Source organism: Ranitomeya imitator, chromosome 5 (assembly GCF_032444005.1).
Source record: "Ranitomeya imitator isolate aRanImi1 chromosome 5, aRanImi1.pri, whole genome shotgun sequence".
NCBI classification, from domain to species: Eukaryota; Metazoa; Chordata; class Amphibia; order Anura; family Dendrobatidae; genus Ranitomeya; species Ranitomeya imitator.
The window spans coordinates 412557678-412577986 of NC_091286.1; the positions used below are offsets into that span (position 1 = coordinate 412557678).

Below are 20309 nucleotides of genomic sequence, written 5' to 3' on the forward strand. Positions count from 1 at the left end.
GGCCTCAGTGGGGAGTCTGCGCTACCTGGGTGTCGGTCACCAGCTGGCAAGGTCCATTTCCCTCGGAAAATATCTGTGAGTGTAGCTTACGCTGGTCAGAGCTGTGATCTGCGCCTTCCGCTGGTCAAGCCTCCAAGGTCTGACTACGCCTGACAAGAGCTGAGGCCCAGTCCTCTCTGTCCCGAGCCTGAGAGGCTTCCGTCGATGGTCAAGCCGAGAAGAGCCATGTGGTGACTGCGACAGGAGATGCACACCTGCGAGAGAAAAGGAACATTGCGAGTAAGCAGGGTCGTCACTCCAGCTATCACCTATAGTATTGGGGTTAGCTGGAACTAGGATTACAGGTTGGGAGGAGACCGGTTTGTGCGTGGGAGGCTCAGCAAGCTTTAATAGACTACGTTAGGAAGATACTTGCTGCCTAGCGGGAAAACCTGGTGACCCCCACTAGAGCCAGAGCTTCAAATGAGAACTCACATAGTGACTCCTTTTAGAAATACCCTGGTTTATGGAAAGAAGGAACAAAAGAGACAAGTGTGGCGCTTCCTATCAGCGTAATACGTTTTTACCAACAGTAAAAAAATTATTTTAGTCATGGTTATGCTCACCTTCAATCGGTAAGAAATGCATGTTGAGATTCTCAAGGAATCAATTCTTTAGGCAACTCTTCTCCATATGTTGTATATATAATCCAATAAGGTGTGCAGCTCACTGTGGAGAACTATGTGTTGATCCTGCTTCGGATCCACATAGGTGGTGAATTCAAAGGGAAAATAAACTCCAATCAAATGTGGCACTAAGTACCTTAGGCTTTTTGAATGCATACACTTCCAGTGAAAAATGTTAATAAAAAATCATTTATTTTCTCAAAACAAAAAAAGGAAAAAATAAATAAATTATACAGTATTTTTAAAATATTTTGAAAATGCAGTACAACGTGTTTCGGCTGCTATTTTTACAGTACAGCCTTGATCAGGTAGAAAAATAAAAACAGACATACAATAGGCACTATAAAGTGATGTTACAACCTTCAAGTTTTCTTATTTATGAGGGTTCCTAGAAGGGATTAGCAGGGCGGGACCCGGGATCAGGTTCTCCGTTCCTGAGGAATATCTACATGGTTGTGTCTAAAGAAACTCATTTTTCTTATATATATAAAAGAGCAGTTTAGTACTTCTATTCTATCCAAAATGAGCTTTTAAATACATGGTGCTACATTGTTGCGAACAAACATCTATATATATAATTGCCTAAGGGTTTTTCCGTCTGTCTGTCTTTCTGTCTGTCTTTCTGTCTGTCTGTCCTGGAAATCCCGCGTCTCTGATTGGTCGAGGCCGCCAGGCCTCGACCAATCAGCGACGGGCACAGCGACGATGATGTCATAAAGGACGTAGATATCCCGCGTCTGATTGGTCGAGGCCGCCAGGCCTCGACCAATCAGCAACGGGCACAGTATCGACGTAGATGTCATAATGCCATAATGCCGTTGCCATGGCGACGATGATGTCCTAAAGGTTGCCTCGACCAATCAGCGACGGGCACAGTCTGCCGCAAATTCTGGAATCATCATTGTCCATATACTACGGGGACATGCATATTCTAGAATACCCGATGCGTTAGAATCGGGCCACAATCTAGTAACATTATAAGTATAGGTATACATCTACTATATAATTGTCTGAGGGTCACTTCCGTCTGTCTGTCTGTCCTTCTGTCTGTCTGTCTGTAACGGAAATCCCAAATCACTGATTGGTTGCGGCAAAACAGCCACGACCAATCAGCGACGGGCACAGTCCGGCGGCAAAATGGCCGCTCCTTACTCTCCTCCAGTCAGCGCTCACACAGGGTTAATGGCAGCGTTAACGGACTGCGTTATGCCACGGTGTAACACACTCCGTTAATGCTGCTATTAACCCTGTGTGACCAACCTTTTACTATTGATGCTGCCTATGCCTATTCCAAATATGTGTAGGTTTTATTTTTTTTTTAATTGATTCATTTTGAATGGGGCGAAAGTGGGATGATTTAAACTTTAATATTTTTTTTTTATTTTCTTCACTTTTTTTAACTTTTTTTTTTACTTTTGCCATGCTTCATTTAGCCTCCATAGGAGGCTAGAAGCTGGCACAACGCGATCGGCTCTGCTACATAGCAGCGATCATCAGATGCAGCAGAAATCCCGGTGTGCTATGAGCCCTGACCACAGGGTGGCACTCACAGCAGGCCGGCATCAGTAACCATAGAGGTCTAAAGGACCTCTATGGTTACAATGCAGAAGTATCGCTGACCCCCGATCATGTGACGGGGGTCAGTGATGCGCTAATTTCCGGCCGCCCGGCCGGAAGCGCCGGTTAAGTGCCGCTGTCAGCGTTTGACAGCGGCATTTAACTAGTTAATAGTGGCAGGTGAATTGCAATTTCACCCGCCGCTATTGTGGGCACATGTCAGCTGTTCAAAACAGCTGACGTGTCCCGGCTTTGATGCGAGCTCACCGCCGGAGCCCTGCATCAAAGCGCGGTATATGACCTCGGACGTACTATCCCATCCGAGGTCAGAAAGAGGTTAATGATGTAGTAGAGAATGTGTAAGGGTACCGTCACACAGTGCAATTTTCATCGCTACAACGGTACGATCCGTGACGCTCCAGCGTCGTAACAATATCGCTCCAGCGTCGTAGACTGCTGTCACACTTTGCAATCTACGACGCTGGAGCGATAATTTCATGACGTATGTGCGATGTAGAAGCCGTTGGTTACTATACGCACATCGTATACGATATATGTTACACCATGCAATCATGCCGCCACAGCGGGACACTAGACAACGAAAGAAAGTTTCAAACGATCTGCTACGACGTACGATTCTCAGCGGGGTCCCTGATCGCAGGAGCGTGTCAGACACTGCGATATCGTAACTATATCGCTCGAACGTCACGAATCGTGCCGTCGTAGCGATCAAAATTGCACTGTGTGACGGTACTATAAGGGTTTGTCATGAATAGCTCAGTTGTTTGCACATTTGTTAATATAACAACAAAAGTTTAATTTTCCCTTTTACGGGGGAAGGGGGGGAGAAAGGAAAAGAATCCTTTTTGGTTTTTTTTTCTTTTTTTAGAAAAATCTTTTTAGAAAAGTTTTTTTTTCAAAAAGTTTTTTTTATGATTAATATTTATTTATTTTAATTTTTTTTATGATGAATTGATTCATGTAGAGATGATAGTAGTATAATTGATAAAGTATTAGAGGGAATCATATTTATAATTATATGATTACATATACCTATAATTATAATGTTATGTTTGTTCGCAACAATGTAACACCATGTATTTAAAAGCTCATTTTGGATAGAAAAAAAGTACTAAATTGCTCTTTTATATATATAAGAAAAATTTGTCTCTTTAGACGCTACCATGTAGATATTCGTCAGGAAAGGAGAACCTGATCCCGGATCCTGCCCTGATAAGTAAGAAAACTTGGAGCTTGTAACATCACTTTATAGTGCTTATTGTATGTCTGTTTTTTTTTTCTTTTGCTACCTGATGAAAGCTGCACTGTAAAAATAGCAGCCGAAAAGCGTTGTACTGTATTTTAAAAATATTTTAAAAATATAATATATTTATTTATTTATTTATTTTTCTTTTTTTGTTTTGAGAAAATAAATGGATTTTTATGAACATTTTTACCTGGAAGTGGATGCATTCAAAAAATCCTAAGGTGCTTAGTGCCACATTTGCTTGGAGTTTATTTTCCCTTTGAATAGTGACTCCCAAGACTGGTTGCGCCATTATTGTGAAGTACTGAGAGACTGAGAGTACTGAGAGACTAGCTTGTTCATAACCTGTTGTGATCCTCTATTTTGTTAAATTGCATATCTACTAACACTAATTGTTTAGAAGTTATTATTGTTTAAAAATACCAATATATCAACCCCTGGCTGATTCTGCCTCGTGATCTATGTTTGTTGCACCTACATTATATTGGCAGGTTTCAACAGTCAGACACAGAGTTGGCGGACCAGTCTGTGACTGTGCCCGACAAGGGAAATATACTCTTGGGGGATATGCTCAGCAACGTTCCCAAGTTCATAGGGAGCAGAGTGATGCTGTGGGACTTGGTACAGAGGCTGAAAAGCATGCTACACATGTACCGCTGACCCCGTTCTTTCTGGCGAAGTTAGCCTTCCTGACCCTTGTCGGGGAGGTCCAGCAAACGGTTATGTTCTGCCCATGTAGGAATCGTGACACTGTAGAAAAGGTGATAAAAATTTTGGAGGATATGCATGGTGATACCAGAGACCCAGGGCACTTCTGCATGGGGTTGTTACAGCAGGTCCAAGAGGAAGGTGAGACCATAGCTCAGTATGCTAATGCATTGCAGGAAGTAACGGCCCATATCACCAAGAAGAGCACCGAGGACTGGGTCTCTTGGACGAAATGCTGTGGGACCTACTCATTGCTAGACTGAAGGATCCATCTCTGAAGCAGATCTTAAAGGAACGCCTATGCCTAAATCCGGGTCTGGGCTTGGAGAGAGAGACCCATGTTCTCACAGCCGTAGAACACGAGCTGGAGTGTTGGACCTGCGGTGGAAGGGGGCATATTTCAAGAGACTGTGCAAATCGAAAAAGGAGACGGGGACGCCCGTTAAACTAATGCGCCCCACAGTTGTGAAGCATACTGTGAGGTTTTGAGCCTCAAGGGGTGGAAGGGAGGATTCTGAACATATTGTCTCTGAGAGGCCCATTACCTGGGCTGAAAACAATGGGCAACGCAATTGCTGCTTGATGCACATGGGGTCTCAGGTGACAACAATGGCAGAGGCGTATCTCCACAGCCATTTTCTCAAAGTTGCTCACTCCAGAAAAGAACATGCCATTCGACTGGTGGCAGCTAATCAACTGCCCATACCAGTACCAGGAGTAGTGTGGATGTCTGTCCGGGTGTGCTGAAAGGATCTGGGCCGAAAAGGAATAGTGTTGACAAAGGGGTCCAAAGGCGGAGGACCCATTGTAACCCTGGGCATGAATGTGCTAAAAGAAGTGGGACAATTCTTAGCAGTGACCTGGCCAGTAAGAAGGTGTTCCAGCAAATAGAGCGAGTCAGTCAAATTCAGAATTTATCAGAAGTATTGATACCGCCCAAAGCCACAGTGACATTGCCGGTGGGATAGACTGTATTCACTATGCCGGTACTGTCAGGACTTAATTCGAATATATTGATGCCCAAAGCGAATTCACTCTGACCAAGGGGCCTGCTTCCAAGGGTGAGTGATGGATGAACTGTATCATATCTCTGGAATAGACAAATCCTGAACCACGCCATATCATCCACAGTGGAACGAGGCCTGTGAGTGCTTCAACCGAACACTGTGGCAAATATAGCAGACCTTGGAAGAGGACAAAAAGATGAAGTGGCCCAAATTTGTTTCTGAGGTCTTGAGAGTTTACAATAATGTAGTTTGAGCACCCCCAGGGGACGTGGGGTACTCGGTACCAGGTCCTGCGGTTCACAGGGGAATGTCACGGTGGCTGACCCGGTCCGTGGCCCTGGGATGTACGTATAAAAGGGAAAGGTCTTTAAAGGGATAAAGTTTATGTTCATGACGCCACCTGTGGTATTCGGTCAGGGTGACTGAAGCTGCTTTAAGGGGTCCCCTGGGGTGATGTTATAGCAGCTGGATGGTATACCTTCCCACAGGTGAAGTATTTTCTCCAGGGCTTCCCAGTGTGTATATGGTGGTATGGTGAGAGGCGCAGAGAAGAACGAGGACTAGTGTTGAGCGATACCTTCCGATATCGGAAAGTATCGGTATCGGATTGGATCGGCCGATATTCAAAAAATATCGGATATCGCCGATACCGATATCCGATCCCAATGCAAGTCAATGGGACCAAAATTTCGGAATTAAAATAAACCCTTTCTTTCCTTGTAGGTTCATTCTACATCAAGGAAAACAACTAAGAATAATGTAGGATGTATTGTGGGAGGTGGCGGAGACATTAAAGGCAATGAGGTTTAGCCCAATCAAATAGAATAGTATGAATTTTTTTTTTTTAAAGACGTTCGGAGTGAAAAAGATATTGACTATGTAAATTTTTTTTTATTTTGTCAGATATTGATGTTTCACTATTCCACGCCCTTCCCCTTCTTTTTTTTATTTTATTTTTTTACTTTTCCCACACTTTAATCTTCATCATCATCAGCATCTTTGACATCAACTTCTTCTTCACCTTATTCATCTTCTTCTTCATCTTCTACCTATTTTTTTTTTTTATTACATTCTTCATATTCATTTTATTCAACTATTATTATTCTTCCTATTCTACATATTCTTTTTATTCCACTGTTATTATTCTTCCTATTCTACTTCTTCATCATATTCTCATTTGTGACAGGCATTCCCGTAGTTGTTATCTATAAAAGTTGGAAGATTACACCTTCCATTTTGCCAGTCACAAAAGTTACATTTGTCCGCGTTCAGTTTGGCCTGCAGCATCAGGCTTTATCCAGGGGCACCACGAGGAGGAACGGACTCACCCCCATACACTGCTTAGTCTTCTTCTGCATATAATTTAGATAATATCTTTTGCTCTGATATTAAGTCTTATGCTTAATGTTCTTCTGCTCTTTGTTCTGCAGCCTCTTGTTCTTCTGCTTCTCGGTCTTCCATGTCGTCGTCTCCAGGGTCGTCGTCTTCAGTGTCGTCATCTCCGCCGTCGTCGTCTCCGCCGTCATCGTCTCCGCCGTCGTCGTCATCGGGGTGGTCTTCCGGGTCGTCGTCATCGGGGTGGTCTTCCGGGTCGTCGACTTTAGGGTCTTAAACTTGGAAATGTAGCAGAAGGTACAAGAAGGCTGAGAAAATGCCAAGAACCAGCTGATGGAACTGGAACTCGGATGGCTACCCGAAGGTTCAAGAGCCTATGGAACTACCGAGGACCAGCTGACGTTACTGGAACCCGGTTACTAAGCAGGAGGTACCCGTGCTAAAAAGCACTACCAAGGACCGCCTGGCGTTGGCGGAACTCGGATACCCAGAAGGAGGCACCTAAGCCAAAGGCTCTGCCCGGAACCAGCTGACGTTACTGGAACCAGGATGGGGAGCAGAAGGTACAAGAGCAAAAGACACTGCCGAGAACCAGCTGACGGTACTGGAACCCGGATGGGTAGCCGAAGGTCCAAGAGCCAATGGAACTACCGAGGACCAGCTGACGTTACTGGAACCCGGTTACTAAGCAGGAGGTACCCGTGCCTGAAAGCACTACCAAGGACCACCTGACGTTGGTGGAACTTGGATACCCAGAAGGAGGCACCTAAGCCAAAGGCTCTGCCCGGAACCAGCTGACGGTACTGGAACCAGGATGGGGAGCAGAAGGTACAAGAGCAAAAGACACTGCCGAGAACCAGCTGACGGTGCTGGAACCAGGTGGTGGACCCGAAGGCCCACAGGAGAGGAGAGAATAGCTAGGCCGCGAGGCAGCCGCAGTTACCGAACCCCAACAGTCCTACAGGGGGAGCTGGGCCTACTGGCACTACAGAACCAGCCTTGACTACCAGTTCACGCAGCCCACATAGGAAGCTCCTAAAGTGGAGGCACCCTGGAGTTGGCTAACCCGACAGCACCACGACGGGGCAAGCATAGGCGTCTCAGTGAGCTTGACCCAACCCGGAAACAGCTGACGGTGCTGAAACCAGGCTTGGCACGAGGGAGTACCTGTGACAAGAACACTGCCGAGAACCAGCTGGCGGTGCTGGAACCCAGATGCGTTGCCCCAGTGTGCAAGAGCCAATGGCACGACCGAGGACCAGCTGGCGGTGCTGGAACCCGGTTACTAAGCTGTAGGTGCCCGCGCTTAAAAGCACTACCAAGGACCGCCTGGCGTTGGCGGAACTCGGATACCCAGGAGGAGGCACCTAAGCCAAAGGCTCGGCCTGGAACCAGCTGACGGTGCTGGAACCAGGAGGTGGACCCGAAGGCCCACAGGAGAGGAGAGAACAGCTAGGCCGCGAGGCAGCCGCAGTTACCGAACCCCAACAGTCCTACAGGGGGAGCTGGGCCTACTGGCACTACAGAACCAGCCTTGACTACCAGTTCACGCAGCCCACATAGGAAGCTCCTAAACTGGAGGCACCCTGGAGTTGGCTAACCCGACCGCACCACGACGGGGCAAGCATAGGCGTGTCAGTGAACTTGACACAACCCGGAAACAGCTGACGGTGCTGAAACCAGGCTTGGCACGAGGGAGTACCTGTGACAAGAACACTGCCGAGAACCAGCTGGCGGTGCTGGAACCCAGATGCGTTGCCCCAGTGTGCAAGAGCCAATGGCACGACCGAGGACCAGCTGGCGGTGCTGGAACCCGGTTACTAAGCTGTAGGTGCCCGCGCTTAAAAGCACTACCAAGGACCGCCTGAAGTTGGCGGAACTCGGATACCCAGGAGGAGGCACCTAAGCCAAAGGCTCGGCCCGGAACCAGCTGACGGTGCTGGAACCAGGTGGTGGACCCCAAGGTCCACATGAGAGGAGAGAATAGCTAGGCCGCGAGGCAGCCGCAGTTACCGAACCCCAACAGTCCTACAGGGGGAGCTGGGCCTACTGGCACTACAGAACCAGCCTTGACTACCAGTTCACGCAGCCCACATAGGAAGCTCCTAAACTGGAGGCACCCTGGAGTTGGCTAACCCGACCGCACCACGACGGGGCAAGCATAGGCGTGTCAGTGAACTTGACACAACCCGGAAACAGCTGACGGTGCTGAAACCAGGCTTGGCACGAGGGAGTACCTGTGACAAGAACACTGCCGAGAACCAGCTGGCGGTGCTGGAACCCAGATGCGTTGCCCCAGTGTGCAAGAGCCAATGGCACGACCGAGGACCAGCTGGCGGTGCTGGAACCCGGTTACTAAGCTGTAGGTGCCCGCGCTTAAAAGCACTACCAAGGACCGCCTGACGTTGGCGGAACTCGGATACCCAGGAGGAGGCACCTAAGCCAAAGGCTCGGCCCGGAACCAGCTGACGATGCTGGAACCAGGTGGTGGACCCCAAGGTCCACAGGAGAGGAGAGAACAGCTAGGCCGCGAGGCAGCCGCAGTTACCGAACCCCAACAGTCCTACAGGGGGAGCTGGGCCTACTGGAACTACAGAACCAGCCTTGACTACCAGTTCACGCAGCCCACATAGGAAGCTCCTAAACTGGAGGCACCCTGGAGTTGGCTAACCCGACAGCACCACGACGGGGCAAGCATAGGCGTGTCAGTGAGCTTGACACAACCCGGAAACAGCTGACGGTGCTGAAACCAGGCTTGGCACGAGGGAGTACCTGTGACAAGAACACTGCCGAGAACCAGCTGGCGGTGCTGGAACCCAGATGCGTTGCCCCAGTGTGCAAGAGCCAATGGCACGACCGAGGACCAGCTGGCGGTGCTGGAACCCGGTTACTAAGCTGTAGGTGCCCGCACTTAAAAGCACTACCAAGGACCGCCTGGCGTTGGCGGAACTCGGATACCCAGGAGGAGGCACCTAAGCCAAAGGCTCGGCCTGGAACCAGCTGACGGTGCTGGAACCAGGAGGTGGACCCGAAGGCCCACAGGAGAGGAGAGAACAGCTAGGCCGCGAGGCAGCCGCAGTTACCGAACCCCAACAGTCCTACAGGGGGAGCTGGGCCTACTGGCACTACAGAACCAGCCTTGACTACCAGTTCACGCAGCCCACATAGGAAGCTCCTAAACTGGAGGCACCCTGGAGTTGGCTAACCCGACAGCACCACGACGGGGCAAGCATAGGCGTCTCAGTGAGCTTGACACAACCCGGAAACAGCTGACGGTGCTGAAACCAGGCTTGGCACGAGGGAGTACCTGTGACAAGAACACTGCCGAGAACCAGCTGGCGGTGCTGGAACCCAGATGCGTTGCCCCAGTGTGCAAGAGCCAATGGCACGACCGAGGACCAGCTGGCGGTGCTGGAACCCGGTTACTAAGCTGTAGGTGCCCGCGCTTAAAAGCACTACCAAGGACCGCCTGGCGTTGGCGGAACTCGGATACCCAGGAGGAGGCACCTAAGCCAAAGGCTCGGCCTGGAACCAGCTGACGGTGCTGGAACCAGGAGGTGGACCCGAAGGCCCACAGGAGAGGAGAGAACAGCTAGGCCGCGAGGCAGCCGCAGTTACCGAACCCCAACAGTCCTACAGGGGGAGCTGGGCCTACTGGCACTACAGAACCAGCCTTGACTACCAGTTCACGCAGCCCACATAGGAAGCTCCTAAACTGGAGGCACCCTGGAGTTGGCTAACCCGACAGCACCACGACGGGGCAAGCATAGGCGTCTCAGTGAGCTTGACACAACCCGGAAACAGCTGACGGTGCTGAAACCAGGCTTGGCACGAGGGAGTACCTGTGACAAGAACACTGCCGAGAACCAGCTGGCGGTGCTGGAACCCAGATGCGTTGCCCCAGTGTGCAAGAGCCAATGGCACGACCGAGGACCAGCTGGCGGTGCTGGAACCCGGTTACTAAGCTGTAGGTGCCCGCGCTTAAAAGCACTACCAAGGACCGCCTGGCGTTGGCGGAACTCGGATACCCAGGAGGAGGCACCTAAGCCAAAGGCTCGGCCTGGAACCAGCTGACGGTGCTGGAACCAGGAGGTGGACCCGAAGGCCCACAGGAGAGGAGAGAACAGCTAGGCCGCGAGGCAGCCGCAGTTACCGAACCCCAACAGTCCTACAGGGGGAGCTGGGCCTACTGGCACTACAGAACCAGCCTTGACTACCAGTTCACGCAGCCCACATAGGAAGCTCCTAAACCGGAGGCACCCTGGAGTTGGCTAACCCGACCGCACCACGACGGGGCAAGCATAGGCGTGTCAGTGAACTTGACACAACCCGGAAACAGCTGACGGTGCTGAAACCAGGCTTGGCACGAGGGAGTACCTGTGACAAGAACACTGCCGAGAACCAGCTGGCGGTGCTGGAACCCAGATGCGTTGCCCCAGTGTGCAAGAGCCAATGGCACGACCGAGGACCAGCTGGCGGTGCTGGAACCCGGTTACTAAGCTGTAGGTGCCCGCGCTTAAAAGCACTACCAAGGACCGCCTGACGTTGGTGGAACTCGGATACCCAGGAGGAGGCACCTAAGCCAAAGGCTCGGCCCGGAACCAGCTGACGGTGCTGGAACCAGGTGGTGGACCCCAAGGTCCACAGGAGAGGAGAGAACAGCTAGGCCGCGAGGCAGCCGCAGTTACCGAACCCCAACAGTCCTACAGGGGGAGCTGGGCCTACTGGCACTACAGAACCAGCCTTGACTACCAGTTCACGCAACCCACATAGGAAGCTCCTAAACTGGAGGCACCCTGGAGTTGGCTAACCCGACCGCACCACGACGGGGCAAGCATAGGCGTGTCAGTGAACTTGACACAACCCGGAAACAGCTGACGGTGCTGAAACCAGGCTTGGCACGAGGGAGTACCTGTGACAAGAACACTGCCGAGAACCAGCTGGCGGTGCTGGAACCCAGATGCGTTGCCCCAGTGTGCAAGAGCCAATGGCACGACCGAGGACCAGCTGGCGGTGCTGGAACCCGGTTACTAAGCTGTAGGTGCCCGCGCTTAAAAGCATTACCAAGGACCGCCTGACGTTGGCGGAACTCGGATACCCAGGAAGAGGCACCTAAGCCAAAGGTTCGGCCCGGAACCAGCTGACGGTGCTGGAACCAGGTGGTGGACCCCAAGGTCCACAGGAGAGGAGAGAACAGCTAGGCCGCGAGGCAGCCGCAGTTACCGAACCCCAACAGTCCTACAGGGGGAGCTGGGCCTACTGGCACTACAGAACCAGCCTTGACTACCAGTTCACGCAGCCCACATAGGAAGCTCCTAAACTGGAGGCACCCTGGAGTTGGCTAACCCGACCGCACCACGACGGGGCAAGCATAGGCGTGTCAGTGAACTTGACACAACCCGGAAACAGCTGATGGTGCTGAAACCAGGCTTGGCACGAGGGAGTACCTGTGACAAGAACACTGCCGAGAACCAGCTGGCGGTGCTGGAACCCAGATGCGTTGCCCCAGTGTGCAAGAGCCAATGGCACGACCGAGGACCAGCTGGCGGTGCTGGAACCCGGTTACTAAGCTGTAGGTGCCCGCGCTTAAAAGCACTACCAAGGACCGCCTGGCGTTGGCGGAACTCGGATACCCAGGAGGAGGCACCTAAGCCAAAGGCTCGGCCTGGAACCAGCTGACGGTGCTGGAACCAGGAGGTGGACCCGAAGGCCCACAGGAGAGGAGAGAACAGCTAGGCCGTGAGGCAGCCGCAGTTACCGAACCCCAACAGTCCTACAGGGGGAGCTGGGCCTACTGGCACTACAGAACCAGCCTTGACTACCAGTTCACGCAGCCCACATAGGAAGCTCCTAAACTGGAGGCACCCTGGAGTTGGCTAACCCGACAGCACCACGACGGGGCAAGCATAGGCGTCTCAGTGAGCTTGACACAACCTGGAAACAGCTGACGGTGCTGAAACCAGGCTTGGCACGAGGGAGTACCTGTGACAAGAACACTGCCGAGAACCAGCTGGCGGTGCTGGAACCCAGATGCGTTGCCCCAGTGTGCAAGAGCCAATGGCACGACCGAGGACCAGCTGGCGGTGCTGGAACCCGGTTACTAAGCTGTAGGTGCCCGCGCTTAAAAGCACTACCAAGGACCGCCTGGCGTTGGCGGAACTCGGATACCCAGGAGGAGGCACCTAAGCCAAAGGCTCGGCCTGGAACCAGCTGACGGTGCTGGAACCAGGAGGTGGACCCGAAGGCCCACAGGAGAGGAGAGAACAGCTAGGCCGCGAGGCAGCCGCAGTTACCGAACCCCAACAGTCCTACAGGGGGAGCTGGGCCTACTGGCACTACAGAACCAGCCTTGACTACCAGTTCACGCAGCCCACATAGGAAGCTCCTAAACTGGAGGCACCCTGGAGTTGGCTAACCCGACCGCACCACGACGGGGCAAGCATAGGCGTGTCAGTGAACTTGACACAACCCGGAAACAGCTGACGGTGCTGAAACCAGGCTTGGCACGAGGGAGTACCTGTGACAAGAACACTGCCGAGAACCTGCTGGCGGTGCTGGAACCCAGATGCGTTGCCCCAGTGTGCAAGAGCCAATGGCACGACCGAGGACCAGCTGGCGGTGCTGGAACCCGGTTACTAAGCTGTAGGTGCCCGCGCTTAAAAGCACTACCAAGGACCGCCTGACGTTGGCGGAACTCGGATACCCAGGAGGAGGCACCTAAGCCAAAGGCTCGGCCCGGAACCAGCTGACGGTGCTGGAACCAGGTGGTGGACCCCAAGGTCCACAGGAGAGGAGAGAACAGCTAGGCCGCGAGGCAGCCGCAGTTACCGAACCCCAACAGTCCTACAGGGGGAGCTGGGCCTACTGGCACTACAGAACCAGCCTTGACTACCAGTTCACGCAGCCCACATAGGAAGCTCCTAAACTGGAGGCACCCTGGAGTTGGCTAACCCGACCGCACCACGACGGGGCAAGCATAGGCGTGTCAGTGAACTTGACACAACCCGGAAACAGCTGACGGTGCTGAAACCAGGCTTGGCACGAGGGAGTACCTGTGACAAGAACACTGCCGAGAACCAGCTGGCGGTGCTGGAACCCAGATGCGTTGCCCCAGTGTGCAAGAGCCAATGGCACGACCGAGGACCAGCTGGCGGTGCTGGAACCCGGTTACTAAGCTGTAGGTGCCCGCGCTTAAAAGCACTACCAAGGACCGCCTGGCGTTGGCGGAACTCGGATACCCAGGAGGAGGCCCCTAAGCCAAAGGCTCAGCCTGGAACCAGCTGACGGTGCTGGAACCAGGAGGTGGACCCGAAGGCCCACAGGAGAGGAGAGAACAGCTAGGCCGCGAGGCAGCCGCAGTTACCGAACCCCAACAGTCCTACAGGGGGAGCTGGGCCTACTGGCACTACAGAACCAGCCTTGACTACCAGTTCACGCAGCCCACATAGGAAGCTCCTAAACTGGAGGCACCCTGGAGTTGGCTAACCCGACAGCACCACGACGGGGCAAGCATAGGCGTCTCAGTGAGCTTGACACAACCCGGAAACAGCTGACGGTGCTGAAACCAGGCTTGGCACGAGGGAGTACCTGTGACAAGAACACTGCCGAGAACCAGCTGGCGGTGATGGAACCCAGATGCGTTGCCTATTAAAGATTGTCTTCCTAGAGCCCCAACTAGCGGTGTTGGAGCTAAGGGTAAGCAGGGGGAGCAGAGTGTAGGCCGAAGCCTGCACTGGAGGCAGCTTTGTGTCTGCGTTGCGTTTGCAGGACACTTTGCCGGCTACACAGTGGGGGAACAGCTGGCGTTGCTGAACCCCACTAACACAATGGCGTGTGTTTTTCTCTGTGCAGCTAGCACTTGCGGGCAAAAACTAGCGATGTTAGAGCCCGTGTTGAAGCAGGAGGAGGAGGAGAGGAGCAGAGTGTAGGCCGAAGCCTATTTGAACCAATTTCAAAGTAAACCTTTAACCCCCCCTCAGGTGTTACAAAGTACAAGAGACACACCTTGTGCAGTATTAATGCTGCACAAGTGAAAGGTTGCTCTATTAATTTGTCTACTTGCACACGCTGAATGAAAGACGTACACAATTTAGCCCATTCTACAGTCAAACTGTAGTGGATGCGTGACTTGGCTTTTTAAGGAGACGCAGCACAGGTGTCCCAAATAACGCCTTGGTGCTTGGCGCAGCTTCCTGAGCGTTGTTATTTGCTGTACAGGAGTCTGCGCTCTTGTGTTATCCCTTGGCAATGCCCTGTTAGAGCTGCCCGTCTTATGACCTCATTTCATGTTGGCCGGTGCGGTTAACGATGGCCATAAATCCCAGACCCACAGTGCCTTTTCTTAAAGTCACACTGCGGTGCTGTGATTCGTGGCCTTGAGCAGTAAATATTTTGGCCGCTCACACACGTCCTTACACCTGCTTCAGACTGGGCGGCCTCTGCTGATCCCTTCTCGCATGCCGCGGCCATGAGGCTGCACAGTCTAAAGAAGGTGGAAGGAGATGAGTTAAGACAGGTGAAGATATGCACTGCTCGTGCCCATCAATCACACCCTCGCAGTCAAAATAAGACAATGAGGAGCATTGTTTCAGGCAGGGCGGACGCACAGGCGCAACAAGCCAACCAATTATGTCAGAAGACGGGAAGCGCTACCAAGGGGGGTGCTGCGTATCATTAGAAAGGAAAGTCACACCTCGGGGACAGTGGAATGGTCTCAATGAGACACATTTAGTACGTGTTTAATTAAACGTGGGCAAGGAGAAAAAGTCAGCCACCTTGTACAAATGCAGCAGTACTGCTGTACAAGGTGGCTGTTATACATAGAAACACCTGGGGGTGGGGGGCAGGCTCCCTTCAATTTCAGTTCATGTGCCTGCGTGGCGTTTGCAGGACACGTTGCCAGCTACACAGCAGGGGAACAGCTGGCGGTGCTGAACCCCACTAACACGTTGGCTGGTGTTTTTCTCAGTGCAGCTAGCATGTCCGGGCAGAATCTGGCGGTGTTTGAGCCCAGGGTCAGCAGGAGGATGAGAGGAGCAAAGTGTAGGCCGAAGCCTGCACTGGTGGCAGCTTTTGGTCAGTTGTGCCAGCGTGGCTTGTGCTGGACACGATGCCGACTACACAGCAGGGGAACAGCTGGCGGTGCTGAACCCCACTAACACATTGGCTGGTGTTTTTCTCTGTGCAGCTAGCATGTCCGGGCAGAAACTGGCAGTGTTTGAGCCCAGGGTCAGCAGGAGGAGGAGAGGAGCAAAGTGTAGGCCGAAGCCTGCACTGGTGGCAGCTTTTGGTCAGTTGTGCCAGTGTGGCTTGTGCTGGACACGATGCCGACTACACAGCAGGGGAACAGCTGGCGTTGCTAAACCCCACTAACACATTGACTGGTGTTTTTCTCTGTGCAGCTAGCAGTTCCGGGCAAAAACTAGCGGTGTTTGAGCCCAGGGTCAGCAGGAGGAGGAGAGGAGCAGAGTGTAGGCCGAAGCCTAGTTGAACCAATTTCAAAGGTTACCTTTAACCCCCCCCCTCAGGTGTTGCAAGGTACAAGAGCCACACCTTGAACAGCATTAATGATGCACAAGTCAAAGGTTGCTCTATTTTATTTTGCTCCTTGCACACGCTGAATAAAACATGTACACTATTTAGCCCATTATACTGTCAAACAGTAGTGGAGGCGTGACTACTAGTCTTTTTAAGGAGACGCAGCACAGGTGTACAAATTTACACCTAGGTGCTGGGCGCAGATTCCTTACCTTTGTTATTTGCAGTACAGGAAACTGCGCTCTTGTGTTATCCCTTGGCAATACCCTGTTAGTGCAGGCCGTCTCATGACCTCATTTCATGTTGGCCGGTGCGGTTAACGATGGGCATAAATCCCAGACCCACAGTGGCTTTTCCTAAAGTCACACTGCGGTGCTGGGATTCGTGGCCTTGTGCAGTAAATATGTTCGCCGCTCACACATGTCCTTACACCTGCTTCAGACTGGGCGGCCTCAGCTGATCCCTTATCGCATGCCGCGGCCATGAGGCCGCACAGTCAGAAGAAGGCGGAAGGAGGGGATGAAGACAGGGGAACATATGCACTGCTCGTGCCCATCAATCACACCCTCGCAGTCAAAATATATGAGACAACGGGGGGCGTTGTGTCGGGCAGGGGGGACGCACAGGCACAGCCAGCCAACCAATGATGTCAGGAGACGGGCAGCGCTAACAATGGGGGTGCTGCGTGTCATTAAAAAGGAAAGTCACACCTCAGGGACATTGTAATGGTCTGTAATGAGACACATTTTGTACTTGTTGAGTTCCACGTGTGCAAGGAGAAAAAGTCAGCCACCTTGTACAAATGCAGCAGTACTGCTGTACAAGGTGGCTGTTATACATAGAAACACCTGGGGGGGGTGGGGGGCAGGCTCCCTTCAATTTCAGTTCATGTGCCTGCGTGGCGTTTGCAGGACACGTTGCCAGCTACACAGCAGGGGAACAGCTGGCGGTGCTGAACCCCACTAACACATTGGCTGGTGTTTTTCTCTGTGCAGCTAGCATGTCCGGGCAGAAACATGCGTTGTTTGAGCCCAGGGTCAGCAGGAGGAGGAGAGGAGCAAAGTGTAGGCAGAAGCCTGCACTGGTGGCAGCTTTTGGTCAGTTGTGCCAGCGTGGCTTGTGCTGGACACGATGCCGACTACACAGCAGGGGAACAGCTGGCGGTGCTGAACCCCACTAACACATTGGCTGGTGTTTTTCTCTGTGCAGCTAGCATGTCCGGGCAGAAACTGGCGGTGTTTGAGCCCAGGGTCAGCAGGAGGAGGAGAGGAGCAGAGTGTAGGCCGAAGCCTAGTTGAACCAATTTCAAAGGTTACCTTTAACCCCCCCCTCAGGTGTTGAAAGGTACAAGAGCCACACCTTGTGCAGCATTAAAGCTGCACAAGTAAAAGGTTGCTCTATTTAATTTGCTCCTTGCACACGCTGAATAAAACACGTACACTATTTAGCCCATTATACTGTCAAACAGTAGTGGAGGCGTGACTTGTCTTTTTAAGGAGATGCAGCACAGGTGTAAAAATGTACACCTAGCTGCTGTGCGCAGATTCCTGAGCGTTGTTATTTGCTGTACAGGAGTCTGCGCTATTGTGATCCCTTGGCCATGCGCTGTGAGCGCTTCCTGTCTTCTGACCTCATTTCATGTCGGCCGTTACGGTTAGCGATGGACATGAATCCCAGACCCACAGTGTGTTTTCAAAAAATCACACTGCGTGGCTGGGATTCGTGGCCTTGTTCAGTAAATATGTTTGACGCTCACACATGTCCTTACACCTGCTTCAGACTGGGCGGCCTCATCTGATCCCTTATCGCCTGCCGCGGCCATGAGGACACCCAGTCTGAAGAAGGCGGAAGGAGATGAGTGAACACAGGCAAACATATGCACTGCACATGCCCATCAATCACACCCTCGCTGTCCAAAAAAAAAGACACCGAGGGGCGTTGTTTCGAGCAGGGCAGACGCATAGGCGTAGCCAGCTAACCAATGATGTCAAAAGACGGGCAGCGCTAACAAGGGTGGTGCTGCGTATCATTAGAAAGGAAAGTCACACCTCAGGGACAGTGGAATGGTCTCAATGAGACACATTTAGTACGTGTTTAATTAAACGTGGGCAAGGAGAAAAAGTCAGCCACCTTGTACAAATGCAGCAGTACTGCTGTACAAGATGGCTATTATACATAGAAACACCTGGGGGTGGGGGGCAGGCTCCCTTCAATTTCAGTTCATGTGCCTGCGTGGCGTTTGCAGGTCACGTTGCCGGCTACACAGCAGGGGAACAGCTGGCGGTGCTCAACCCCAATAACACATTGGCTGGTGTTTTTCTCTGTGCAGCTAGCACTTCCGGGCAGAAACTGGCGGTGTTTGAGCCCAGGGTCAGCAGGAGGAGGAGAGGAGCAGAGTGTAGGCCGAAGCCTGCACTGGTGGCAGCTTTTGTTCTGTTGTGCCAGCGTGGCTTGTGCTGGACACGTTGCCGACTACACAGCAGGGGAACAGCTGGCGGTGCTGAACCCCACTGACACATCACCTAGTGTTTTTTCTGTGTAGACAACACTTCCAGGTGGCAACTGACAGTGTTGAAACCCAGGGAATCAAAGAGGAGCAGAGTGTAGGCCGAAGCCTGCAGTGGAGCAAGTTGAAAGGGAACCTTTAACCCCCCCCCCAGGCATTTGTTGCTGAAAGAGCCATCTTGTACAGCAGTAATACTGCACATGGAAAATGGTGGCTCCGAAAATTATGCTCCTTGCAAACGCTGAAGTACACACTCATATAATGTGTCCCCTCACACCGTCAAACCATCCCGGAAGTGGGACTTTCCTTTGTAATGTGACACAGCACAGCCGTCATTCCAACCCCCTTGGTGCCAGGCGCCACCTCCTCAACGTTGTTTGGTTCTGTCATGGAGCCCGCGCTGTAATGTTATCCCTTGGCCATGCACAGTTAGCGGTGCCCGTCTTCTGACATCATGTAGGTGTCAGGCTGGCAGTGCCTGTGCGTCCAAGCTGCCCGAGATCCAACCTTGCAGTGTCATCTAATGTAGTCCCACTGCGGGCCAGGGATCCATGGGCATGCGCAGTGCATATCATCGCCTCTCACTCACCTCCTTCCTGCTTCTTCAGACTGTGCGGCGTCACGGCCGTGGCATGCTATTAGGGATCAGCTGACGCCGCCTAGTCTGAAGAAGCGTGAAGAAGGGGAGTGAGAGTCTAGTATATGCACTGCGCATGGCCATGGATACCAGGCCCACTGTGGGATCACATTAGACGACACTGCGAGGTGTGATTTCGGGCAGCGTGGACGCACAGGCGCAGCCAGGACGACAACAAATGATGTCAGAGGACGGGCAGCGCAAACTGTGCATGGCCAAGGGATAACATAACAGCGCAGGGTCCATGACGGAATCAAACAACGCTAAGGAGGCAGCGCACGGTGCCAAGGGGGTAGCAATGACGGCTGTGCTGCGTCACTTTACAAAGGAAAGTCCCACCTCCGGGACGGTTGGACGGTGTGAGGGGACACATTACATGAGTGTGTAGTTCAGCGTTTGCAAGGAGCATAATTTCAAGAGCGACCTTTCCCTTGTGCAGTATTAGTGCTGCACATGGTGGCTCTTTCAGTAACAAACGCCTAGGGGGGGGGGGACAGGTCCCCTTACATTTTAGTTGTGCCAGCGTGGCGGTCGCATGACACGTTGCCGGATACACAGCTGGGGATCAGCTGACGTTACTGAACCCCAATAATGGAGGAGCGACTGTTGACTGTGCACACAGCACTTCCAGGCACCAACTGGCGGTGTTAGAGCCCAGGGACAGCAGGAGGAGCAGATTGGAGGTATTGCCGCACACACAGCTGGGGATCAGCTGACGTTACTGAACCCCAATAACAGAGGAGCGACTGTTGACTGTGCACACAGCACTTCCAGGCACAAACTGGCGGTGTTAGAGCCCAGGGACAGCAGGAGCAGCAGATTGGAGGTATTGCCGCACACACAGCTGGGGATCAGCTGACGTTACTGAACCCCAATAACAGAGGAGCGACTGTTGACTGTGCACACAGCACTTCCAGGCACAAACTGGCGGTGTTAGAGCCCAGGGACAGCAGGAGGAGCAGATTGGAGGTATTACCGCACACACAGCTGGGGATCAGCTGACGTTACTGAACCCCAATAACAGAGGAGCGACTGTTGACTGTGCACACAGCACTTCCAGGCACCAACTGGCGGTGTTAGAGCCCAGGGA

At 52.4% G+C, this 20309-nt stretch overlaps 1 protein-coding gene across 1 annotated transcript in view; it reads left to right on the forward strand.

Annotated features, from left to right (window-relative positions):
• LOC138638052 (intestinal-type alkaline phosphatase-like) overlaps positions 1–20309 on the forward strand; it is a 119597-nt gene that overhangs the window by 34976 nt on the left and 64312 nt on the right. The gene's annotated exons all lie outside the window — the stretch shown is intronic.